Source organism: Anolis sagrei, chromosome Y (assembly GCF_037176765.1).
Source record: "Anolis sagrei isolate rAnoSag1 chromosome Y, rAnoSag1.mat, whole genome shotgun sequence".
In the NCBI taxonomy this organism is placed as follows: domain Eukaryota; kingdom Metazoa; phylum Chordata; class Lepidosauria; order Squamata; family Dactyloidae; genus Anolis; species Anolis sagrei.
This window is the reverse complement of record NC_090035.1, coordinates 25,229,026-25,255,703: the sequence shown is the minus strand read 5'-3', so window position 1 is coordinate 25,255,703 and position 26,678 is coordinate 25,229,026. Positions and strand designations below refer to the sequence as shown.

At 44.6% G+C, this 26,678-nt stretch overlaps 1 protein-coding gene and 1 long non-coding RNA gene across 4 annotated transcripts in view; one reads left to right on the top strand and one right to left on the bottom strand.

Moving 5' to 3' along the window:
• LOC137095710 (uncharacterized) overlaps positions 1 to 25,180 on the top strand; it is a 40,033-nt gene extending 14,853 nt beyond the window's left edge. The window contains exon 3 of one of the 2 annotated variants that reach the window (XR_010908884.1): positions 21,727 to 25,180. This is a non-coding gene — a long non-coding RNA (uncharacterized lncRNA). The remainder of the gene's footprint in view (positions 1 to 21,726) is intronic. The other variant, XR_010908883.1, reaches the window with a different exon arrangement.
• LOC137094705 (caskin-1-like) overlaps positions 1 to 26,678 on the bottom strand; it is a 223,643-nt gene that overhangs the window by 92,868 nt on the left and 104,097 nt on the right. The gene's annotated exons all lie outside the window — the stretch shown is intronic.

Here is a 26,678-nt window from a genome sequence, read left to right as displayed (position 1 = left end):
GCAGGAAAATAATAATGATAATAATGATAGGAATCCCTTCTCCTGGTGTCTTCCCATACTGATCAATAGGGTTGGTCTGGATGGCCTTTAGGGGTCCCTTCCAACTCTAGGAAGATTCAATGACTCAGGGGCTGGATGGCCATCTTTTGGGAGGGGGTTAATGGTGTCTTCCTGCATAGACCAATGGGGTTGGTCTAGATGGCTTTTGGGGGTCCCTTCAATTAAGCAGGGGTTTCATGGCCATCTGTCGGGAGGGCTTTGCTTGTGTCTCCATGGATACATCAATGGGTACATCAATGGGGTTGATCTAGATGTCCTTTGGGGGTTCCTTCCAACTAGGAAGATTCAATGAAGCAGGGGCTGCATGGCCATCTGTCAGGAGGGCTTTGATTGTGTCTTCATGGATACATCAATGGGGTTGGTCTGCATGTCCTTTGGGGGTTCCTTCCAACTAGGAAGATTCAATGAAGCAGGGGCTGCATAGTCATCTGTCAGGAGGGTTTTGATTGTGTCTCCATGGATACATCAATGGGGTTGATCTGCATGTCCTTTGGGGGTTCCTTCCAACTAGGAAGAATCAATGAAGCAGGGGCTGCATGGCCATCTGTCAGGAGGGCTTTGATGGTGTCATCCTGGATACATCAATGGGGTTGGTCCGAGTGGCCCTTGGCAGTCCCTTCCAACAAGGAAGAGTCAGTGAGGTAGGGGCTGGATGGGCATCTGTTGGTAAGGCTTTGGTGGTGTCTTCCTGGATACATCAATGGGATAAGACTGGATGGTCTTTGATGGTGTTTTCCTCCATAGATCAATGGTGGTGTCTTCCTGCATAGATCAATGGGATATGCTGGATGGCCTTAGGGGGCCCCTTCTAGCTCTAGGAAGATTCAATGAACCAGAGGCTGTATAGCTTATCTGTTGAGCGGCTCTTGTGGTGTCTTCCTGCATAGGTCAATGAACACAGTCTAGATGACCTTTGAGTTCCCTTCAAGCTCAAGAGGAATATAAACTATCTAGGATTCCACTGTTGTCTCTATCCTCCTCGGGAGGATTTTAAGCAGAGGCTAGATGGCCATCTGTTGAGAGGGTTTTTAGATTGTATCTTCCTTTATGGCACAATTTGGTTGGACTAGATGGACTTTGAGGGATCCTTCTCATTCTAATGGAATATGGGAGTATAGTGGAGTCTCCATCCTTCTCTGGAGGTTTTGAAATAGATGGTCATCTTTCAGGAGGGCTTGGACAGTGTCTTCCTGGCTTACAGAACAAGGTTGATCTGGATGGCCTTTGGGGGTCCCTTCCAACTCTAGGAAGATTCAATGAGGCAGGGGCTGGATGGCCCCTGGATCTGTCGGGAGGGGTTTAGTGGTGTCTTTCTACATAAATAAATGGGGTTGATCTAGATGGCCCTTGAGGGCTGCTTCCAATTCTAAGAAGATTCAATGAAGCAGGGGCCGCATGGCCATCTGTCAGGAGGGCTCTGATTATGTCTTCCTGGATACATCAATGAGGTTGGTCTGGATGTCATTTGGGGGTTCCTTCCAACTAGGCAGATTCAATGAAGCAGGGGCTGGATGGCAATCTGCCAGGAAGGCTTTGGTGGTGTCTTCCTGCATACATCAATTGGATAGAACGGGATGGCCTTTGAGGGTCTCCAACTCTAGGAGGATTCAATGATGCAGAGACTGGCTGGCCTTCTGTGAGGAGGGCTTTGGTGGTGTCTTTCTGCATAGATCAATGGGTTGGTCTGGATGGCCTTTGGGGGTCCCTTCCAATTCTAGGAAGATTCAATAAAACAGGGGCTGGATGGCCATCTTTTGGGAAGGCTTTGGTGGTGTCTTCCTGCACAGATCAATGGGTTTGGTCCTTGAGGCCCCCTTCCAACTCTAGGATTCTATGATTCAACTTAGAAATGGTCTGCTGTCCCTTCGCATCATTGCTTCTTGTTATGCCCAATTTCCACAGCGAAATGGGCAGTGGCTCAAGACTGCAAGCCGTGCTCCCTCCGCCCTCTTCCTTTTCCTGGCTCAGCACCTCCAGTGACCCTTGAATATCTCCATCCAACGCCAAAGGCTCGGCTCTCCTTTTCCGGAGAAGGGAGAGGTGACTCATGTCCCCCTGCGGCCCAAAGGGCATCCAGTCCAACCCCATTTCCCCAGGAACCTAATACACCACTCAATCCTCATTCCTAATGCGAGGGCCAGGCTGGAAGGAACATATTCCACTAAATAGATTCTTAGAAGGGTTCCTCCAAAGGGCATCCGGCTCAGCCCCATTCTGCCAAGCAGGAACACACTTAAAGGCCTCTTGCGCATCCAACCTCTGCTTAAAGATCTCCAAAGGAGGAGGGTATGGAGGCAATGGATTCCAATACCAAGAAAAGAAATTCCACCTCAACCTTCTGATGTTAAGAAGGTTGATGCTAAGAACTATTTGGCAACGCATATGCTGCCTCTGAGTCTCCTTCTCTAGGTGGCCTTCTGTCTGGAGGGCTTGGATGGTGCCTTCCTTGATGGCAGGAAGGGGGTTGGACTGGATGGCCTCTGGGGGTCCCTTCCAACTCTAGGATTCTATGGCTTTTCAACGAGGCCTCCCAGAAGCAGGAGAGAAAGAGAGCACAAGACAGGAGTGTGGTCATTTCTTGCCAGTGGCACTTGATGCTTTTGACACTTCTGGGCCTGGCAGCCATCCCATTCCACTGTTCTGGCAGAAGGGAGGGATGGGGCCGCAGAGAAGGAGGGCAGGCCCAGAACAGGCGCATTGCCAGTGCAAGGAGGGAGGGGAGCCGGGAGGGAACAGGCCCAGGCCCCCCTCCCCCCCCACTTTACTTTTCTTTTTCCTTCCTTCCCTCCCTCCTTCATTCCCTCTTTCCCTATTTTATTCCTTTTTTCTTTTATTCTTTCTTTCTTCTTTCCTTCCCTCCTTCTGTCTCTACATTCTTCGGTCTTTCTTTTTCTTTTCTTTTCTTTTTTCTTTTTCTTTTCTTTTCTTTCTTTCTTTCTTTCTTTCCTCCCCTCCCCCCTCCCTTCTTTCCTTCTTTCCATCCATCCATCCATCCATCCATCCATCTTTCGCGTTCTTTCCCATTTTCTTTCTTACCTTCCGCTCTCCTTCCTTCCATTCTTCTTTCCTCCCTCCCTCCCTTCTCTCCTTCCTTCCCTTCTTTTTCTTTCCTTCTTTCGTTTCCTCCTTCCGTCTCTATTTCCTTACCGTCTTCCTTCTCTTCCTTCCTTCCCTCTTCCTTTCTTTCTTTCTCTCTTTCTTTCTTACCTTCCCTCCTTCCTTCCCTCTTTCTTTCCTTCGAATTCCTTCTCATTCCATATTTTCCCTCCTTCCCTCTTTTTTTCCTTTCCTCCTTCCTTCTCTACTTCCTTCCTTCCTTCTCTCCCTACTTCTGTCCCTCCCACCTTCTTTCCTTCCCTATTTATTTCCTTCCTCCTTCCTCCTTTCCTTCTCTCTTTATTTCCCTCTTTTTTCTTTCTTTTCCTTTCTTCCTTCCTTCCCTCCTTCCTTTTCTCCTTCCTTCCTTCATTCCCCCCCTCCATCCCTCTGTCCTTCCTTCCTTCCTTCCTTCCTTCCTTCCTTCCTTCCTTCCTTCCTTCCTTCCTTCCTCCTCATTCGTTCTTTCCTTTCCCTCTGGATCAGCACCAACCAAGATTGATGGCACTCAGCTTCAGGTCTGAAAAGAAAGAAACCATTACACCATCCATTCCACTCCTAGCAGATCATTGCACTGGGATTTCCTTTCTACAGGGCAGAAACTGGGCCCAGGTCAAAGTAACAGAGAGAAAAATGGGCCAAAAGGGAGTCAAATGGGGAAGGCAAAACCCATTTTGGGGCTGAAGGGGTAGAATCCCAATGAGAGTAAATAGGGTCCCATAGCACTAAGCCACAGCAAACTGCATTAACTCTACAGTGTAGACCAGGCATGGGCAAATATGGGCCCTCTAGGTGTTTTGGACTTCAACTCCCACAATTCCTAACAGCCTACCAGCTGTTTCAGGAGAAAAATTGCCCCCAGAACATGGCCAGATAGCCCGAAAAAACCTACAACAACCCAGCCTACCAGCTGTTAGGAATTGTGGGAGTTGTAGTCAAAACACCTGGAGGGCCCAAACTAGCTTATGCTCGGTGTAGACACATCTTAGGAAAGCTGGAGCAACCCAATATGGTGAAGCTAATACCAGAGACATATAAGGCTTGATAGAGCACAACCATCTCTTTGCATTAGTATTGCAATCAAGGAGTATGATTTATTTCATGCAACATTCATGTCTTTGCGCATATATGAAAGTGCCAGGCAACAGTCCAGATACAAAGGCACCAGCTACATATGTTTTTGGCATTGAAAGCCATTGTTGTCCTTAACTGACATAGAAACTTCCATGCAAATCAGTTCCCACGACTGCAGCTGCACAAATGCAAAGACTCCAGCAGAGGGCTCTGGGAAAACTCCCTGCCCATGCGCAAAGGGCCAGATCCGGACCTGTAGCAGCTGCTGGAGTGGCTCGAGTCATGGTGCTAAATTGGGAACAGTGCTTCGAGGGCAGAATAATCTTTCCCGCCTACGCAAAGGCACCTAATAATGATAATAATAATGTTTCACAGCCAGCCAAAAGAGGCTTGATGGACTCTGGGCAGACCAAGGATGCATCTGCACTGTAGAATGAATGCAGGTCAGCACCTCTTTAATCACCACAGCTCAATGCTATGAAGTACTGGGAGTTGCCATTTTTCCTAACTCAATCTGGAGGTTTGCATCCAAGGATCGGTCTAGTTCTTGCTTCCGTAATCGTAGATAGATTAGTGTATGTGTGTGTTTATAAGACTAAATGCCCTCCAAACACCAGATTTGGTCTGCTCTTGGAAGCTAAGCAGGGTCAGCCATGGTTGGTACTTGGATGGGACATGGGAGACAAGCCACAAACCCTAATTTTGCATTTCATAGGAAGGAATTGGCAAAACCCACTGCTGGATATTCCTTGCCTAAAAAAAACTCTATGAAAAATATTCATGAAGTCCACAGGCAACTTGAAGGCATACATATACATAGATGGAGCTGGACTGCAGTTCCCAGCATTCCTCTCCAATCCCTGCACTGGTCATGGAACGGATGGAATTGGAGTCTTGCAAAAAGCATCAGATCCTGTCTGACCTGGGATGCTAAGCTGGATGGGACTTGGCTGGGAGACAGCCAAGGGATATTAACTATTGTGAATGTAGGGATCCGAGCAGTGTATATGATTTTGATGCTTAAATATCTTAGGAGATCTTGGATGCTAAGCAGGGTTATCCCTGGCTGGGACTTGGATGGGAGATCACTAAGGGATATTAACTATTGTGAATGTAAGGATCAGAGCAGGGAATATGATTTGGATGCACATATATCGTAGGAGATCTTGGGTGCTAAGAAGGATCAGCCCTGGATGGGACTTGGATGGGAGACCACCAAGTGAAACTACCTATTGTGAATGTAGGGATCTCAGCAGTGTATACAATTTGGGCGCTTAAATTTCTTAGGAGATCTTGAATGCTAAGCAGAGTCAGTCCTGGCTAGGACTTGGATGGGAGATCACCAAGGGATATTAACTATTGTGAATGTATGAATCCAAGTAATGTATATGATTTGGATGCTTAAATATCTGCCTTTAGGATATCTGAAATGCTAAGTAGCATCAGCTCTGGCTGGGACATGGATGGGAGACCACCAATGAAAATTCCAAATGAAGAGACTAAGGAAACTGTAGGAAGTTCACAGTATTGCAAATGGAAGGCACATGCAAACATACGCATATATTCTGCCCTCTTTTTGGGTTCTGCTGAAGGAGGATCCAAACCCGCCTCCCCAACCTCCAAAATATCCACTCCTTTTCTCTGCCAGAGTCTCTCTCTGATGTCAGCCGCCGGGAGAGGAACATCTGCGCCTCTCATTATTTTTCCATTTGGATCTGCAGAGATGAAGCACGGCTTCAGAACAGCGCCAGACAAAAGAGCCGGGCGAGCCGGGCTTCAGAGGAGAGAAATCCTCAAAAGGGGAAGAAGGAACGTGTTGCAAAACTATGTCAAGCAAGAACTGGGCAGATATCCCTGCTAGACAAAAGCCCTTTGGAGAAATACGGCTCTGGCCCAAGGGGTTCCTGTCCGCTTTCGAAAAAGGCCAAGGGCTCTTTGGGGGGGGGGGTGTCGCTGGACACAGAGGGCCATGACGGGCCCCCAAAATGCAGACACACAAATCCACAGAGCTAGAGACAAAAAGGGTGGATTGCCCTGCAAAAAGGGAAGGGTCTGAGCTAAGGGCAAGGTTTGGATAAGAGCAAGTCAGGTTTGAAGCAAGCCAGGTCTGGATAAGATTAAATGTTGAAGCAAGTCTGGTTTGAACAAGAGCAAGCCAGGTTTGGACAGGTGCTCCCTTCGAAATATATTTATGTGAAAGCCAGCATGGCCTAGTGTCAGGTTTGGATAAGAGCAAGGTTTGAACAAGAAAGGTTTGTGGATGAGCAAGTCAGGTTTGGATAAAAGAATAAAACAGATTTCTGTAACAGCAAGTCAGGTTTTGAGAACTGTAAAGTTTGGATAAGAGAAAGGTTTGGAGAAGAGTAACCCTTGGATAAAAATAGGCCAAATTTGGATAATAGCAAGCCAAGTTTGAACAAGAATAAGGTTTGTGGATGAGCAAGTCAGATTTGGATAAAAGAATAAGACAGACTTGGATAAGAAGAAGTCAGGTTTGCATAAGAACAAGTCAGGTTTGGATAAGAGTAAAGTCTGGGTAAGAGGAGGGCTTGGAGAAGAGTAATCTCTGAATAAGTCAAGATTTGGATAAAAGAATAAGACAGATTTGGGTAAGAGCAAGTCAGGTTTGGAGAAGTATAAGAGGAAGGTTTGGAGAAGAGTAACCCTTGGATAAGAATAGGCCAGATTTGGATAACAACAAGTCAAGTTTGGATAAGAGAAAGGTTTGGAGAAGAGTAACCTTTGGATCAGAACAAGCCAGATTTTGATAGGAATAAGACAGATTTGGATAAGAGGAAAGTTTGGAAAAGAATAGGTCAGGTTTGAATATGAGGAAAGTTTGGATAAGAGGAAGGTTTGGAGAAGAGTAACCTTTGGAAAAGGGAAACACCAGATTTGGATAATAGCAAGTCAAGTTTGAGTAAAAGCAAGGTTTGGATAAGAGCAAGCCAGATTTGGATAAGAATAAGCCAGGTTTGAATAGGAGCAAGGAAGGTTTTGAGAAGAGGAAAGTTCGGATAAGAGGAAAGCTTGGATAAGAGTAACCTTTGGATAAGAGTAAACCAGATTTGCATAAGAGCAAGTCATGTTTAGGTAAAAGAAAGCTTTGGAATAGAGCAAGTCAGAATTTGATAAGAATAAGCCAGATTTGGATAAGATGAGACCAGGTTTGAATAAGAGCAAAGTAGATTTGGATAAGGGGAAAGTTTGGAGAAGAGTAACCTTTGGATAAGCATAAACCAGATTTGGAAAAGAGAAAGTCAAGTTTGGGTAAGAGCAAGCCAGATTTAGATAAGACAGTGGTTCTCAACCTTCCTAATGCCATGAACCCTTAATACAGTTCCTTATGTTGTGGTGACCCCCACCATAAAATTATTTTCATTGCTAATTCATAACTGTCATTTTGCTACTGTTATGAATCGCAATGTAAATATCTGATGTGAAGGATGTAATTTCATTCACTGGACAAAATTTGGCACCAATACCCTGATACAACCAATTTTGAATACTGGTGGGGATGGGGGTTGATTTTGTCATTTGGGAGTTGTAGTTGCTGGGATTTATAGTTCACCTATAATCAAAGAGCATTCTGAACTCCATCAACAGTGGAATTGAAAGTTGGTACACAGAACTCCCGTGACCAACAGAAATAATGGAAGGGTTTGGTGGGCATTGACCTTGAGTTTTGGAGTTGTAGTTCACCTACATCCAGAGAGCACTGTGGACTCAAACAATTATGGCTCTGGACCAAACTTGGCATGAATACTCAATATTCACAAATGCGAACACTGGTGGAGTTTGGGGAAAATAGACTTGACATTTGGGAGTTGTAGTTGCTGGGATTTATAGTTAACCTACAATCAAAGAGCATTCTGAACTCCATCAACAATGGAATTGAATCAAAACTGGCACACAGAACTCCCATGACCAACAGAAAATACTGTTTTCTCATGGTCCTTGGAGACCCCTCCTCACAACCTCCCCAGGGGCCCTGACCCCCAGGTTGAGAAACACTGAGGTAAGAGGAAGCCAAGTTTGGATAAAAGAAACGTTTGGAGAAGAATAACCTTTGAATAATAAGCCAAGTTTGGAGGTGCTCAAATCATATTCAGAGATGAGCAAGCCAAGTTTGGATAGGTGCCCCTTCAAAATATATTTCTGTGAGAACCAATGTGGTATAATGCTTTGACTGCTGATTTTCAATTCTGGAGACCAGGGTCCACATCCTCAATGAGGCATGGAAACCTATTTGGTGACCTTGGATAAGCCAGACTCTCTCAGCCTCAACAGTAGCCTTTCTTGCTATGAAAACTCCTTTAGGGTTGCTTCGGATCTTTATCTGTGGATAGACATAATTTAAAAAGTTAACAGGAAGACAAGAAACCCATTGTAATGCTAGTGTTCTGCTGAAAAGGCCAAAAGGCCAAGCAAACCAGCCCCGAGATCTCCCTAAAAGGCATCATATGATGACACAGCTCTTTGGAAGATATAAGAACTCTTGTCAAAATGAAAAGCAGAAAGTGAAGAGGAAGATGGCAAAAGGAGTAGAGCTTTGCTTTAGACAGAGGATTCTGAAGTTGCAAGACCTGAGCAGGGCTTTTGATAACTGGAGAGCTCTCATTTATATGGGCAACGCAAGCTGGAGCCAAGCTGGCAGCAAATAGGAACAAGCATTTACTTTGGAGAGATCATGAGAAGACATGACTCACTGGAAGAGAGAACAAGGCTTGGCAAAGCAGAAGGAAGAAGGGAGAAAAAAGAAGATATAACAAGAATAGACCCCCATCCAGGATTTCAAAACAATAAAACCTCTATTTGCAGCCAAAGATGGCCTTGGAACCAAACCCCAAAAAGGAGTCCAAAAAGGGCCCACTGTATATTTGAGTCTATTTGTAGGACAATCAGACCAACCATAGGACCAAATCCAAGGATTCTTAAACAGGCCTGGAATTTGTAGTTTGGAAGGGTACTTCGGGATCTCAGCTAGAATTCTAACACCTCAAAGAAGAACTCCACTTTTCCAGCTATTAAAGCGGAATTGTCAGGCTTTACAAAATCCACAATGCAGATCTGAACCTTTCCCAGTGAGAAAGTGGGAACATATTCATAGAACTGAATCACAGAGTCCTAGAATTAGAATTCATCCAGACTCATCAAAGCCTTCCTGATAGATGGCCATCCCATCTGCTTACAGACTTTTAGAGAAGGAGAATTCACTGGACTCCCAGACAACCAGACAACATAGAAATGCTTTTTCTTATCTTGGTTGGAAACAATGTCTCGAAACAGGCATGGACAAACTTGGGCCCTCCATGTGTTTTGGAATTCAACTCCCACAATTCCTAACAGCCTATTAGGAATTGTGGAAGTTGAGGTCCAAACACCTGGAGGGACCAAGTTTGCCCATGCCTGGGGAGATGCACTCTAAATCCCTCTATATCTTGGTCTCAGTCTTGGTCTTTGTCTCTCTCTGTGCTAGTACAGCTGTACCAAAAGCTCCAACTTCCTTTTCTTTCTTTGAGTGTTTGCATGTCTTTTGCAATAAAGTGGCTTTCCTTGGTTTGCAATTATAGGGCTAATGACCCATCAATCACTGTTAAGTTTTGGTTCCGCCCCTTTCCCCAGGGCTCTGGGAGGAGAGGGAGCCATTTTAGGTGTGTCTTGCATTGGAAAGCTTAGCTACAGGACGTGGATTAGCTCCACCTGTAGAGAAGCTTCGTTTTGGGGGAAATTCTGGGGGAAAACAGTTCCAAAGGACTCCAGCTGGAGAATCTACAAAGCCTTGACTGGTAGGTCTACTCGGGACCCAAAAAGCAGTTTGGAGCCAGGAGTAGAGCCCACATCAGCAAAGTTTAGAAAGTAGATTGCCCAATGAGGGGTTAAAAAGGGTTTTCCTCTTAAAGAAAAGAAATAGTTCAGGAAACCAGTTGCCTGTCCCTTGTGGACAAGATTAAGAAAGCCACCAGTTGATTCAAAGCCTTGAAGCATTTGTTTAATTTGTTGAAGACTTAAGCAATACTAAAGGACTTTGTTAAACCTTTTAAGTTTCTAAAGACTCTGTATAGGAAAATCTTTAGGCCCTCTCACTCGAGGCACCCCAGTTTCCCGGTGGGCACAAAGAGCACATCCTGTTCAAAAGCCAACTGCTATAGGCCCAGCGCATGACAGCATTCTCTCTCTCTCTCTCTCTCTCTCTCTCTCTGTGGAATAATGTCCAGGGTAGGAGAAAGAACCCTTGTTTGTTTAAACCAAGTGTGAATGTTGCAATTAGCATGCTTGAATAGCATGAGAAGCCATGAAGCTGTGAAGTCAATCAGTGAGGTCATCTCCAGCTTTGGACAAGTCTGCATAGGAACCACCAAATGCAGCAACGCCCAGACACGAATCAAGGAACATAAAGGCACTGCAGACTGATTCGACCAGAGAAGTCAGCTATGGCAGAGCACTTGAGGAATCAACCTGGACACAGGATATTATTTGAGAACCCAGAAATGCTGGACTACTCTGACAACCATCCACAAGCATGTGGAAAACTTCAACAGAAAGGAGGAAAACATGAAAATGAACAAAATATCGGAAACTCGGAAACAGAAGAACTCCAGACAGCAAACAATCAAGTGCCAGTTAACACTTCCCAAACAGAGGATGCCCCCAGAATGCAACAGCCAGGTTTTGCAGCTGCAAGGCTACTCAGTGCAAATCTAGCTTGCTAACTGAAACATTCATACTTACTTTAACAGACAAAGGTTCTTTCTCCCACCTTGGACATTCCACAGATAGATATACACACACATACACACATGCACGCACACATTCCACTTGTTTCACTTCCAACAGACCTCTGAACAAACCTCTGAGGATGTCTGCCATAGATGCAGGTGAAATGTCAGGACAGAATACTACTAGAACACACCCATACAGCCTGAAAAATTCACAGCAACCCAGTACTGAAATATATAGCTATTCAGTGGCAAAGGGGCACAAAGTGGTCAAAACGACACAGCAGAAATGAGCCACAACTGAAGTTGGCGCATTTGGTGGCAATGGCGTATGGATCTTCCTTCCTTCCTTTCTTTGGGAAAGGGAACCGACAACAAAGTTGGGTATCTAGGGATGTTTCCAAAGACCTCTTTGCGGTGCGTTGCAATCTCTCCATCCGGACGCCAGCTTCTTTGAGAACCTTCTTCTAGGATTCTGCTTTCCAGGACGGTGCACCCAGTGCTCTCCTGCCTGACCTACATTCCTCCTTCCACTTCAAACAAAGGCCTTTCAGACACAAAAGGGGACCCAGAAAGAGTTCTGGGCTTTGGCTGACCATTATCTTTACTCTGCAACATGTTTTGAGGTGGAAGGAGAAACCAAGGGGACCTGTGGCCTCCCAATACAAAGGCACCCCTTTGAGCTACTGAATTCAAAAGGAGGATATTGCCAGAGTCTATGGGTGCATCCACACTGGAGAATAGATGCAGCTTGGCACCACTGTGGCTCAATGCGATGGGATCCAGGGAGTTGTAGTTTTGCAAGTTCCTAAGACTTCTCTGGATGCATCTACACTGGAGAATGGATGCAGCTTGGCACCACTTTGGCCCACTGCAATAGGATCCCAGGAGATGTATTTTTTGCAAGGTCCTAAGACTTCTCTGGATACATCTATATTGGAGAATGGATGAAGCTTGGCACCACTTTGGCCCACTGCAATAGGATCCCAGGAGTTGTAGTTTTGCAAGGTCCTAAGACTTCTCTGGATGCATCTACACTGGAGAATGGATGCAGCTTGGCACCACTTTAACTGCCACGGCTCAATGCTATGGGATCCTGGGAGTTGTAATTTGACACGGTCCTGAGCCTCCTCTGGCAAAGGTGCTTTGATATTCTAAAACTAATGCATTGGCATCACTTTAACTGCCATGGCTTTAAGCTATAGAATCCCGGGAGCTGTAGTTTGACAGGTTCTTGGGTCTTCTCTGGCAAGGGTCCTTTTACTTTGTACTGTAACTGCTATGGCTTAATGTATGGGGTCCTGGGAGATATAGTTTGGAGAGGCACCAAGCATTCCCGGACATTGTAGATGCACCCTTTGCGTCATGGGTAAGTAGGTATGTTCCTGCTTTTAGATCGAGCTTTAAAGGAATCCTTCTATGGAATAGAATAGCTATTATAATTTCTACTTCTTCCCTAAGGAACAAACAACGCAGGGAAGAACAGGACGAATACAGCCACAGATGGACGCACCACACCATGAAAAACACATTGCATCAGTTTAAAAATGGGGAAAAGGGAAAGAAAAAGGAAGAGGGTGTTATCAAAGGCAAGATGGATGGATGGTATCCTTGAAATGACTAGCTTGACCTTGAAGGACCTGGAGGTGGTCACGGCCAACAGGGTGCTCTGGTATGGGCTGGTCCTTGAGGTCACATATAGAGTTGGAAGCGACTGAACTAATAAACAACAACCAGTTTAAAAATACAGACAGGCCTCCAAGTTGGTGCATTAAATGAAAAAGTTTCTTTAGGAATCTCTATGTCTTCCAATGCAAATGCTGTGGTCGGTTGCTCCTGGAAGGGAACCATAAAGTGGTCTTGGAGGATCTAGAGCAGCATTTCTCGGAGTCGGGACTCCTAGAGGGTCTCGAGGAGGTATCAAAGGGGTGACCAAAGACAATTGGAAACCACAGTATTTTCTGCTGGCCATGGGGGTTCTGTGTAGGAAGTCTGGCCCAATTATATCGTTGGTGGAGTTCAGAATGTTCTTTTGGAGGAGACGTGCTTTTAAAAAGGGAATTTTCAGATATTTCCCCAATGCCCATATGTCATGATTTACTGCCATATTGGTCTATTTCTGCAGTAGGCCTATGTTCACAGAAAATGCTGATTGTTTGAGAAATCAGTGCTCCAAAGAAGAAGTTATTATTCAAGGATAACAACATATCCGGACAAAACCAGCTAGCTCTTGGTTAGTTAAAAACTCCAAGTTTCCCAGTCGCTCTGAAGCCATGTTTGCAACAGACTAACAGATAAGATACAGTCATTAGGCCTGTGCGGTTTCGTTCGTTATTTCGTTATTTCGTTATTAATTCGTTATTTTTACCATATCCGACGCGATATCAAAACACTTTTTTAAACCCGGAAGGGTTTAAAAATATTGAAACAGCAGCCCCATATATTTTACGAGCTTCAGCTCGTGTCGTTAATGGGATGGAGGCTGCTGAGTGCTGCTGGTGCCTGGGAGCCAATCCGGCGCTCCCAAGCACCCCAGCAGTAAATGGGGCGGGCGGGGCGAAGGGGTGGCGCGAGCGCACACCCAGTGAGCCAAGCACCGCCCCTGCCTGTTGGGCGCCCGGCCCGCGCGCGCTCACCCTTACACCCGGCCTCCGCACGCCATCCAATCGGCTCCGGCTCCGGCTCCTGCGCCCTCCTCCTCCTCCTCCTCCTCCTCCCAGCTGTGTTGCAGCCAGGAAGTGCCAGGAGGAGGAGGAGGAGGAGGGCGCAGGAGCCGGAGCCGATTGGATGGCGCGCGGAGGCCGGGTGTAAGGGTGAGCGCGCGCGCACCATCCAATCGGCTCCGGCTCCTGCGCCCTCCTCCTCCTCCTCCTCCTGGCACTTCCTGGATGCGGTGGGATAATGTTTTGGGACACAGGTCTGCATCATTTGATTTTAGAAATAAATAACTTAATAAGGTAGCTACTTTTAATTACGTTTGAGAAACAGTTAACTTTTCTAAATAATAACAATGTTCGTAATTTATCTTTGGAGCTTTGATTCTATAACTATTTAATTTTTGAAATTAACTTTTTAGGCTTTGTGGAGGACTTCCCTTTTAGTAGTACATTCACATCATGTTTAATTCAGAGGTCTGTTGGAAACTAGGCAAATGGAGTTTATCTATGGAATGTCCAGGGTGGGAGAAATGAAAGCCATTCAATGCTAATCAAGGTGACCATTACTGCAACATTCACACTTACAAAATGTTTTGTAAATATTTACGAAATTTCTTAAATAACAAAACATTTTTTGGAAAGTTTTGTAAACATTTTAAATATCGAAACAAAAAAACACCCCAATTACAAATCGATTTTAGAAACAAATTTTTTCTTGATCAAACAGGCCTAATCATGGTCAGAGAACAATGGACTATAGTTATATTATAGTTGTGCAATTGTTAGGATCCCACGTGTGCTATAATGTCAATCAAAATCATAAACAACTAATGAACAACTGCATAGCTAGCTTAGACCAATGAAATTATTTGTCTTTGGGAACCAATGAAAGTGTATATTCCATTTACTATAAATGCTCTGCAGCCCCATTGGGGGTTGCGACAAACCCTTTGATTGCATCCCTGTATGCTTGTTTGTCGTTATTGTTATGGCCACACAATAATAAATAGTTTTTGCAGTTTAAAGGATTCAACTTTCGTGGTGTCCATCCTTGCCCTCCCTATTGGAAAGAGGGTTTCTGCCTTTTGGGAAATATTTTGGTTTCGTTGCCCCTACATTTTCTGGAGGTTCCACCAAGATCTTTTCTGAGGGCAATTTTGGAGGCACCAGAGAGAGGTTTTTGGGACCTACGACTTGATCCTTCCTCTGGACGGCAGGAGAGGGGGAAACTGCCTGCGCGAGAGCTGGGCCCATCATAAATCAATAGCCGCCAGGCTTTTTGGCCCTAGCTTGTCGTCCTGAGTAGATGGCTAGTTGGTTGAAGCACTGCAAAAATCTACAGAAAAAGCCCGGGTCATAAGGATGCGTAAGTATAGATGAAATGATTTGTTGATATGCGCAAGTATGAGATGATTACACGCTCGTATAGTTAGCGGGAAGTTTTAAATATCTGCAGTAAAAAAACATCCTTAGGACTGGAGTGTGGGGAGAGTGAAATCGGATGCCTCTGAATTCACTTCCCAGAGAAACAAACAGCCAAAACCCTATAGGAACGTGGAGTGAATGGTTGTGTTGAAATGACAAACTGCCTATGCTGATGTTTTTACTAATGTTGATGTCTTAAACTTTTGTGTTGAAATATATTACAAACGTTGAGATTTCAAATGTACTAAAAATATTCAAACCTTGCAAATGTTATTGATGAATTGCATTCATCTGTATTGATTCCAATGTTATTGCAAACTGTTAAATTGTGTTGAGGTGCTGATTTGGTTGCAAAGGTCCTGTGTTGAATCTTGAGTGTGCCTTCTGAGGCTGGAGAGGGCTTCGCCTCAGTGATTCCGGAAAGGAAAGAAATGAGAGAAGCTGTTTTGTTGTTGTGTTGTGTGACTTGAATTTTCTGCAAAAAGCTTTGGATTTTAGTTACCTGCTTGAAAAGGAGAGATAGTATTTGTGTTTCCTTGAGTCAAAGGTGACAGGAGCAGTGAGAATTTAACAGCTGTTTGCCTTCTCTGAGCTCCCCTTTTGCCATCATAGACTGTACTCCAAGAAAATCCCTTGCAAAAGTTTCTCCTGTGAGTGATGTGGACATTGGGGTCTATCAGCTGAAGCAGAGTGAACAGGCGCTTCTGAAAAAATCACTTCCCGATTTGTGAACAAGATTTGAGAAAATTATGTGATACTCCCTGGGAATTGTCAATTGTGTGAAATTCCCTGGAAACTAGGTTCTGTGAGACCTTGTGTTGTTGGAGGTATTTGTGATGTGCACACGTGATTTTGAGTGAGTGGCAGCAAAGATTCCATGAAATCGTGTGTGTATCTATGTGTTATAACACTGGATTGAGATTTGTGTCCCCCTCGATGGACTGTCACCTTGTCGTGGTGAGGGGGCTTGCGTGTTCCGATGAACCTGTGGGCACAACAACTGGAGTCGTGCACTCCCAGGAGTGGCCGCGGGGGAGGTCCCAGACCAAGCACAGTCCGAAGACCCAAAGACCTCAACGGCGGAGTAGGCGGAGGATAACATGGCACATGTTACAACGGCTGCGAAGGCGGAAGAAGGCTGCAACAGACTGAGAAGCCATGGTCATTGTGTTAAACTACATCACCAGTGGAACCTCATCTGTGAAGACTGTGTGTTGTTCAGCTGTGCACTGACCTCCACACATTAAAAAAACCCACGCACAGGCGTCTTCCAAAGAAAATAAAAACCAAGCAACCAAAGTCCCATGGCGATCAGCGAGTGGCGACGGGGGCAGGACTGTGAAATCTGGAAGCCCCTAGTCACAGACTGGCACATGGGCGGTGGGTATGGACTCAGTCGTTCTACCTCAAGGTCCGAGGCAGTTGAGTAGTTCGGCAGCTGTATCCGCGACTGAGCAGCCCTTTTTAGGACCCACTCTGCTCACCCCACACGGGGAGGGGGCTAGAAAAGGTGCCCTAAACATAGTCTGCCTCACTTATCCCTGACTGGACTGCCGCGTCCAGTGGGGTCACCATCCTGCGGCCAAAAAAGAAAAATGAACTTCGGTACGTGGAACGTACGGACACTGATGGACAACAGTGACAGTGAACGCCCCGAACGCAGAACTGCCATCATCGCAAGGGAGCTGGGACGCTTCAACATCGACATAGCAGCCCTTCAGGAGACCCGGAGAGCAGGAGAGGGACAGCTGAAGGAAGAAAAAGGAGGCTACACCTTCTTCTGGAAGGGACTGCCCGAAAAAGACCAAAGAATGCACGGAGTTGGCTTTGCCATCAGGAATGATCTGGTGAAACATCTGTCCGAAGCACCCACTGGCATCAACGAACGACTCTCCACCCTCCGAGTTGATCTTGCCAAAAACCAACGGGCAACCATCATAAGTGCCTATGCACCAACACTAGACGCTGATGAAGACATCAAGGAGAAATTCTACTGTCAGCTGGACACCGTCCTATCGGGGATACCTAAGGAGGACAAAATCATTCTCCTGGGGGACTTCAATGCAAGAGTCGGGCGAGACTTCGATCTGTGGCCAGGCACCATAGGAAAAGACGGGGTTGGAAACAGCAACTCGAATGGCATCCTGCTTCTCACCAAATGTGCGGAGCACAACCTTGTCATCACCAATACACTCTTCCGCCAGAAAAACAAGTTCAAGACATCATGGAAGCACCCCCGGTCAAAGCACTGGCACCTCTTAGACTATGTAATCACACGTGCCAGAGACCGCCGTGACGTACTCCTCACAAGAGCCATGACAGGTGCTGATGACTGCTGGACCGACCACAGGCTAATCCGATCCACGATGGCTATCAAGATCGCCCCCAAGCGCAGACTCCAAGGAAGAAAGACAAGGCGCAAAATGAACACCCAAGCCCTTCAGGAGCCCTCCAGGCGAGCCCATCTCCAAACAGCACTCAAGGACCATTTACCCACAGTACACCCCGAAAATGTTGAGGAACATTGGAACAAACTGAAGACCTCCATCATCCAAGCCTGCGAAGAATCTATTGGATACCAAGCCAAGAAACATCAAGACTGGTTTGACGAAAATGACATCGAGATCCAACAGCTAATCGACAAGAAAAGGAAAGCCTTCCAAACATGGCAGAGAGACATCAACTGTGCTGCTAAGAAAAAGATCTACGCCAGTGCAAAAGCTGAGGTCCAAAGAAGGACAAGAGAACTCAAGAACATCTGGTGGACAAAGAAGGCTGAAGAAATCCAACACCTGGCAGATACCCATAATGCTCAAGGATTTTTCAAAGCCACAAAGGTCATCTATGGGCCAAGAAACCATGGCATACAGCCTCTACGCTCATCAGACGGAACCAAACTCCTGAAGGACCAAAAGTCAATTGCACTACGTTGGAAAGAACACTACCAAAGCCTCCTAAACCGCAGCTCCAGTGTGGCCGCAACAACAAACCAGGGATGAGCTTGCAGCACTGCCTAGTTTGGAAGAAGTCAGCAATGCCATCAACCAACAAAAGAACAACAAAGCCAGCGGATCGGATGGGATCCCTGCTGAAATCTTTAAAGAGGGAGGACCTGCGCTGACACACCAACTCCACCAGCTCATAGAAAAAGTGTGGGTGACCGAGAAAATCCCAGCAGACTTCAAGGATGCCACCATCATCACCCTCTTCAAAAAAGGGGAAAGAACAGACTGCGGAAACTATCGAGGTATCTCCCTTCTAACCTCTGCTGGAAAAATCCTCGCAAGAATCCTTGCAAACCGCCTTCTGCCCCTCTCAGAAGACACCCTCCCAGAATCCCAGAACGGCTTCCGCCCCTCCAGAGGAACTGTGGACATGATCTTCACTGCACGATAGCTCCAAGAAAAATGCAGGGAACAAAACCAACCTCTGTACATGGCATTCATCGACCTTGCAAAGGCATTCGACACAGTGAATCGCAGCGCTCTCTGGACCATCCTCCAAAAAATCGGGTGCCCAAGCAAATTTGTGAACATCCTGCGGCTCCTCCACGATGACATGATGGCAACAGTCTTGGACAGCAATGGCTCCCAAAGTGACCCATTTAAGGTGGAATCGGGTGTCAAACAGGGATGTGTTATTGCCCCAACTTTATTCTCCATCTTCATCGCCATGATACTTCACCTTGTTGATGGGAAGCTTCCCACCGGAGTGGAAATCATCTATCGGACAGACGGCAAGCTATTTAACCTCAGCAGACTGAAAGCCAAAACCAAGGTCACAACAACATCTGTTATAGAACTCCAGTATGCTGATGACAATGTCGTCTGTGCGCATTCAGAAGAAGATCTACAAGCCACTCTCAACACCTTTGCAGAAGCATACACAAAGCTTGGCCTGTCACTGAACATCGAGAAAACCAAAGTGCTGTTCCAGCAGTCACCAGCCGCCCCCTCTCCAATGCCAGAGATACAGCTTAATGGTGTAACATTAGAAAATGTGGACCATTTCCGCTACCTTGGCAGCCACCTCTCCACCAAAGTCAACATCGACGCCGAAATACAACACCGCCTGAGCTCTGCAAGTGCAGCATTTTCCCGAATGAAGCAGAGAGTGTTTGAGGACCGGGACATCCGTAGGGATACTAAGGTGCTTGTCTATAAAGCTATTGTCCTCCCAACCCTGCTATATGCCTGTGAGACGTCACATGCAGCTCCTGGAACGATTCCATCAGCGCTGCCTCCGGAAAATCCTGCAAATCTCCTGGGAAGACAAGCGGACAAACGTCAGCGTGCTGGAGGAAGCAAAGACCACCAGCATTGAAGCAATGGTCCTCCAACATCAACTCTGCTGGACAGGCCACGTTGTCCGGATGCCTGACCACCGTCTCCCAAAGCAGTTGCTCTACTCCGAACTCAAGAACGGAAAACGGAATGTTGGTGGACAGGAAAAGAGATTTAAAGATGGGCTCAAAGCCAACCTTAAAAACTCTGGCATAGACACTGAGAACTGGGAGGCCCTGGCCCTTGAGCGCTCCAGCTGGAGGTCAGCTGGTCACAGCAGTGCTGCAGAATTCGAGGAAGCACGAGTGGAGGGTGAAAGAGAGAAACGTGCCAGGAGGAAGGCGCGTCAAGCCAACCCCGACCGGGACCGCCTTCCACCTGGAAACCAATGCCCTCACTGCAGAAGAAGATGCAGAGCAAGAATAGGGCTCCACAGCCACATGCGGACCCACAAGGAAACCCATGATGGAAGACCATCTTACTCGTCCAACGAGGGATCGCCTAACGTAACGTAACGTAACGAGATTTGTGCAAGCACCGCTATGTGAAAGAATGAGTACTTGATTTAGTTTTCTTTTAAAAAAAGAACCAAGAGTGCTGAATGAAAAGATTCTGCATTTTAGTTTAAAGAGAAACTGAGAACCGTTTTGTGTAGATGGATTCTTGTTGTTTCAAATGCGGTTTCAAATGGGGACTCATTGTTCAAGTGCTTGGAAGAAGATAGGAATGTGGAATACAATGATGTGTCAAAGAAGAGCTTTGTGTCCTGAACTTTGGCAAGGAAAAAATATATAAAAAGTAAGACTGCCTGAAAACGTTGGCAGGTGATTTGGCTATTTTGACCTTGTATGTGTGCCTAAATGATACCGGACTGGGTTTGAAATTTTGTGTATTCCATCGATGAAATGCTAGGGAAGGCTGGGAGGAAGAGACACTCAGACATGTTGAGTTGAAAGGTAAATATAGAATGTTAATTGTGTTTAAAGGATTCAAGGAAAGAGAAAGAAGAAAGGCCTGATTCAATGGGAAATGAATTTATTTTCGAAATGTGTCTTTTGATATTTGGCAACACACCCCTAATGCTGCCATTTGAAAAACTGTGTTTTTAAAATGTAAAAGAATACGTGCATCATGACAAAATGGGTGATCTTTAAAAGTCTGATGTTTTCAATAATTGTTTTGAATCTTCTGATGTTGATGCTCAGTTCTGTGTGCTGTTTTCAAATGGTGTGTGCGAATGCAAAAGAGGGGAGCTGACCTTGGGAAGTCTGTTTGTGTGCGTGTGTGCATGTGTATGTGAATAAGGTTTCTCTCTCTGTGTGTGAATATGTAAAAGATCTAACCACTAACCAGCTTATCCTTTGAGGATTGTATGTGTGAGGGAGTTTGGAGAATGAATATTATGCTATGTGACATTTTCTGAAATGGTTAAAATTCTGATTTGTTCTGTGTCTATGGGAAAAAATGAGTCTTGCATTATGAATATGTATCTTTTGAAAACATGAAAAATTGACCACTTGTATAAATGTGGTCCTGGGTGCCAGGAACTGTGTGAAGGAGAGAAAAAACCAAAAACCTGATGTCAAGGGTTTTTGTGTCAAGGGTCGTGACTGACCAAAAGAGTTTTTCAAGCACAGGGAAAGAGGCCAGGTACATCAAAATGAAAATTTGAAGACTGATAGAAACTCATTGTCTGTGTTAAAAGGTTTAAAAGCAGGCTATTTAAGAACTGTTAGAAACTGATGTTTTATAATGCCCAGAATAAAAGTAGTGTGTTATAGAGATAAGAACTTAGATTGATACCAGCCAGGATGAGATCAAATGAAATGGATTGACTGTGTTTTAAGAGTGCATTTTAAAAACTGAAGTTCTAGCTTTGTTTTTACTCAGGAACATGGAGATAGTTCTTATGTTTGAAGCTACTGCTTGTCATGAGAGGGTGAAATCATGTGCCGGAGTTTTAAAATGTTTTTTTAAGAGCTGTTTTAAAATGGATGCTATGTGGAGGGCTCCCGCTTTACAGAGCCAGAAGAGAGATAACTGGAAAAGAACGTGGTGTTCTCTTGCCATTCTCTGGCAGAAGAGAGAAAAATGGTTACAAATGGTACATTTTAAAAGTATCTAATACCGTTTTGGATTTTTTTGTGTTCAAATTTATGAATGCTTACCAGAGCTCCTTGTAGCTTTCTGTTTCAAAGGGGAAAATGCTTCATTTTGCCCTCCCTTCCTCTATGAACTGCTGTTGGACATTAACTCCTTCCAGGTTGGGACATTTTAAGGCTTGTGCCAAAAGGGGAAAGTTACATCTGTGTGTGGACAAAGTTTAAAGTTTGGGTTGTTATAAGTTTTTCAGGCTGAATGGCCATGTTCCAGAAGCATTCTTTCCTGATGTTTTGCCTGCATCTATGGCAGGTATCCTCATGTGCCCCGGTGGCACAGTGGGTTAAACCCCTGTACCAGCAGGACTGAAGACCGACAGGTTGCATGTTCGTGTCCGGGGAGAGGCGGATGAGCTCCCTCTATCAGCTCCAGTTCCTCATGCAGGAACATGATAGAAGCCTCCCACAAGGATGATAAAAACATCAAATCATCTGGGTGTCCCCTGGGCAATGACCTTGCAGACTGCCAATTCTCTCACACCAGAAGCGACTTGCAGTTTCTCAAGTCGTTCCTGACACGACAAAAAAAATCTTCAAGTTTAAAGTTTTATTTTGTTTCCCAGCAACGTTTCTTGGAAAGAGGCACAGGATTTGTGCTTAAAATTGCTTTGTGCCAGAAAGTTTTTGGTTAGAGAGTCTGATTTTGTCCCAGAACAACAGCTTAATAGAGGTTGTGGAATTTATAAATGCATTTTCTTTTGAAGGAGAATCCAACTCCTCCTTCCCTATCCTCTGTTGTCGTTGGAGGATGGCTTTTTCTTCGGATGGCAATGGAATGACTATAGTGCTTTTATGTTAGAAATAAGTGAAAACTGCAACATGGCGACAGCAGAGAAGAACATGTTTTAAGTTGAGAAAAACTTGCCTTTTTAAAAGTCAAGCCGCAGCTTGCCTATAGATAGATTGAGACACTGGTTGATGGACAGAACTCTTTACATTGGCTTTTTTTTTTTTTTGGTTTGATATTTAGTTCAAAAGAAAACTTATAATTGATTTTGACAGCAGAATTGATTTTTTTTATGTGGATATGTGGATACAATAACCTTGGACATGAGTTATAGTTCTTAGACCAAGGTGACTAACTTCACAGCTTTTCTTCAAACATAGGGAAAAGTACCTCTACAAATTTTGCTACTTTGGCCCAAATTCCTCTACAGAGTTATTGAAAGAGGTAATTCTGGAACGGGACATTAGAACAGGTAGATAGGGCAGCTTGCCCTGGATTTTGCCAGATTTAAGAGACAATGCCTAGCAAAAGGCCCCCGAGATTTTTGCCAGATTTGAGAGACATTGCCAGTAAACAGCTCAAGAGACATTGTACAGTTTACAGTTTTGATTAAGTTGGAAAAGCAGATCACAGATGGAATGGGCAACCGAGAGTGTTAGTATACATTGCTAAAGGATTGCTTACAGCAGATGGATGGAGGAACTATGAGATAAATCGTGGAGAGGAACCCTGAGATGAATCGTGGTAAAAACTGTGGAGAATTATTTAAAAAGGATGGAGATTGGCTGAGAGGACTTCGGAGTGAGAGATCGTAGAGGCCTGCCCATGGCGGATATTGACAGATGTTGACGGAGCTGACGACAGAACTGGCCAAAAAGACTTCAACAGATGGGTAATCAGTATCCCCCTCCCCCTTTCCTCTCACTATCTTTCTGCTTATCTCTTTCAGCTCCTGAACTCCTGTATGGGACCCCATTCCTAAAATTGGATGAGACCCTGTTCCTAAATTGGATATCCGAAAGGCACCACTGCCAGCCTGGAAGGCCTAATGGGAGTCCAAAACACAGGAACCAAGCCCACCCAAACCACCACCAACTGGGTAGGACGAGCTAAAGACTTGTGAGATATGAAGATTTTATTTTACAGACTTTCCTGGATACAGACTTTCTTTACACAGAGACTGACTTTAGAGACTAGAGACTTTGCTGGATACAGAGACTTTTTGGACGTAGAGACTTTCTTCATTTTACTTGGAATTTAATAGACTCATTTCTTCAATCATGAAGGGGAAAACCCCCAGTTTGACTCAGATTGCTTTTGTATGCCAGAGACTAATCATACAGATGACCCCAGCTAATTCATTTTGAAGAAGGGGAGGTCTTCACCCCCTCTTGCCCCTTTGTACACCTTTGTGCACCACTTATCTCAGCCCAAACATCACTTACAAAGACATCTTACCATGCCCCATGTCCAATTGGGACAATACCCTAGATACGACACCACTGTATTCCTGTCAGATATACAGGACACAGACATATACAACCAAACAAACTTTGACATGTGCAGACGATTCTGCATTGCATTGCAACATGCACACAAAGACGCTGGCAAGATTGGCCAGGACACTATTGTATTTGCAGAAGTTGGGCAGGAAGGGAAGATACTGCCCCAGTCTGGAATAGCACATGTACAACTGAAATCCCAGATTCCTGAGAGACTGAGATTCTTTGATATACAACAGCCACTTGGGGCATGAGACAAAACAATATGGATGGGCCAGAGTTTAAGGAGCACACAGTGACACAGCACTGACAATACAACATACTTGACAGAATCACAAAGAATTGGTGCAATCTTGTTTCCATAGTTTGGGATAGCACTAACTGGCGCATTTCTGCGCAACTAGAGAAACTGGCAAACTACACAATAAAAGGATTGGAATCCCTCCAAATAAGACACCCAAATGCAGCACAGATTGGCAGTAGACCACCTGTTCAGAGAAGGAGGTCTATGCATTTTGTTACAAAATGAGAATGTTTCCAAGATACACCAAATAGTCAACACAATCAGTTTCACATACACTGAAGACTCAGATTGGCAGGGGTGGCTCACATCATGGGTGCTTGACTTGCAATGGTTAAAAGATTTAGTAATGTCTGAAATTGCAATTATCATGATGCTGTTGATATTTCTGTGTTGCTTCACTTTGATAACATCTGTTTGTAGAGTTACGCTGCCCTCAGCCTTGTTCCCTAAAAAGACTGAACAGATAGAACTCTTGGATGTCAACCCAGTTAGGATGACAACAGAATATACATCCATAGGGTGAAAGAAACATCCCAAGTGGACACAAATGATTGGTCAAAAATAGGGGGTCATTGTGCAGCAATAAGATTAACTGCTTCTTTGCTTTGCTTTTGTAAAGCCTGCTTGATTTGCTTCGCTGAAAAGAGTTCATCTCAGCAAAAAGAAAAGGAGGGAATGGAGGAGATGTGGTTTTAAAAAGGGAATTTTCAGATATTTCCCCAATGCCCATATGTCATGATTTACTGCCATATTGGCCTATTTCTGCAGTAGGCCTATGTTCACAGAAAATGCTGATTGTTTGAGAAATCAGTGCTCCAAAGAAGAAGTTACTATTCAAGGATAACAACATATCTGGACAAAACCAGCTAGCTGTTGGCTAGTTAAAACCCCCAAGTTTCCCAGTCGCTCTGAAGCCATGTTTGCAACAGACTAACAGATAAGATACAGTCATGGTCAGAGAACAATGGACTATAGTTATGTTATAGTTGTGCCATTGTTAGGATCCCACGTGTGCTATAATGTCAATCAAAATCATAAAAAACTAATGAACAACTACATAGCTAGCTTAGACCAATGAAATGATTTGTCTCTGGGAACCAATGAAAATGTATATTTCATTTAGTATAAATGCTCTGCAGCCCCATTGGGGGTTGCGACAAACCCTTTGATTGCAGCTCTGTATGCTTGTCTGTCGTTATTTAGTTTTTTGCAGTTTAAAGGATTCAACTTTCGTGGTGTCCATCCTTGCCCTCCCTATTGGAAAGGGGGTTTCTGCCTTTTGGGAAATATTTTGGTTTTGTTGCCCCTACACTTTGATTGTTAGGTGAATTATAAATCCCAGCAACTACAACTCCCAAATGTCAAAGTCTATTTTCCCCAAACTCTACCAGTGTTCACATTTGGGCATATTGAGGATTTGTGCCAAGTTTGGTCCACATCCAGCCTTGTCTGAGTCCACAGTGCTCTCTGGATGTAGGTGAACTACAACTCCAAATACTTTTCCAGTACTTTCTGTTGGTCATGAGAGTTCTTTGTGTACCAAGGTTGGTTCAATTCCATCGTTTGTGGAGTTCGGAATCCTCTTTGATTGTAGGTGAACTGCAAATCCCAGTAACTACAACTCCCAAATGACCAAATCAATCCCCCCCCCCCCCAACCCCACCATTATTCAAATTTGGGCATATCGGGTATTTGTGCCAAATTTGGTCCAGCGAATAAAAATACATCCTGCATATCAGATATTTACATTATGATTCATAACAGTAGCAAAAGAAAGTAGCAACAAAAATAATTTTATGGTTGGGGGTCACCACAACATGAGGAACTCCATTAAAGGGTCCCGGTATTAGGATCGTTGAGAAACACTGATCTAGAGGTTCCTTTAGGGAATTCTTCCCTAATAATAGTACAATAGGTCCCCTAGTTCAGTTCTTTTCTCAACTTCTGCAGCATTTACAACTTCCTCCAACAGACAAAAGTTCTTTCTCCACCCTGGACATTCCACAGATATATAAACCCCACTTGCCTAGTTCCAACAGACCTCACAATTTCTAAGGATGCCTGCCAAAGATGCAGGTGAAACGTCAGGAGAGAATGCTTCTGGAACATGACCATATAGCCCAGAAAACTCACAGCAACCTAATTGTAATAATAATTCCATAATAACCACCATCATCATCATACCTTGGAGCACCTAGATTTTTTTTAGAGAATTCTTCACTATTAATAGTAATAATAATAATAATAATAATAATACCTTGGAGGACTTAGAGATTCCTTAACATAATTCTTCTCTCTTAATAGTATAAGAATAATTCCATCACCAACCCACCATAATAATAATAATCATCCTCCTCCTCCTCATCCGTCTAATCTATGTATGTATATATTTATCCATCTATACACATAATAAAAGTGAAAATATATGTGTGTGTGTGGCTGGGATGTCCACTCACACAGTCAAGCTCCTGCCTCCACAAACAGCTATAGCTCCCACTACTCAAGAGACATCAAAAGCTCTTCTTCCAATGATATTGCAGGTTATAGTGAACACCATGAACAGGTCCAAGAGTCCTGCCAATGTCCTCCATAAACACAACACTGACAACCACCCAAGTGAAGGCTTTCATATGGGAGAATTTCATCCTAGATTTTCTGTTTTTCCTCCACAA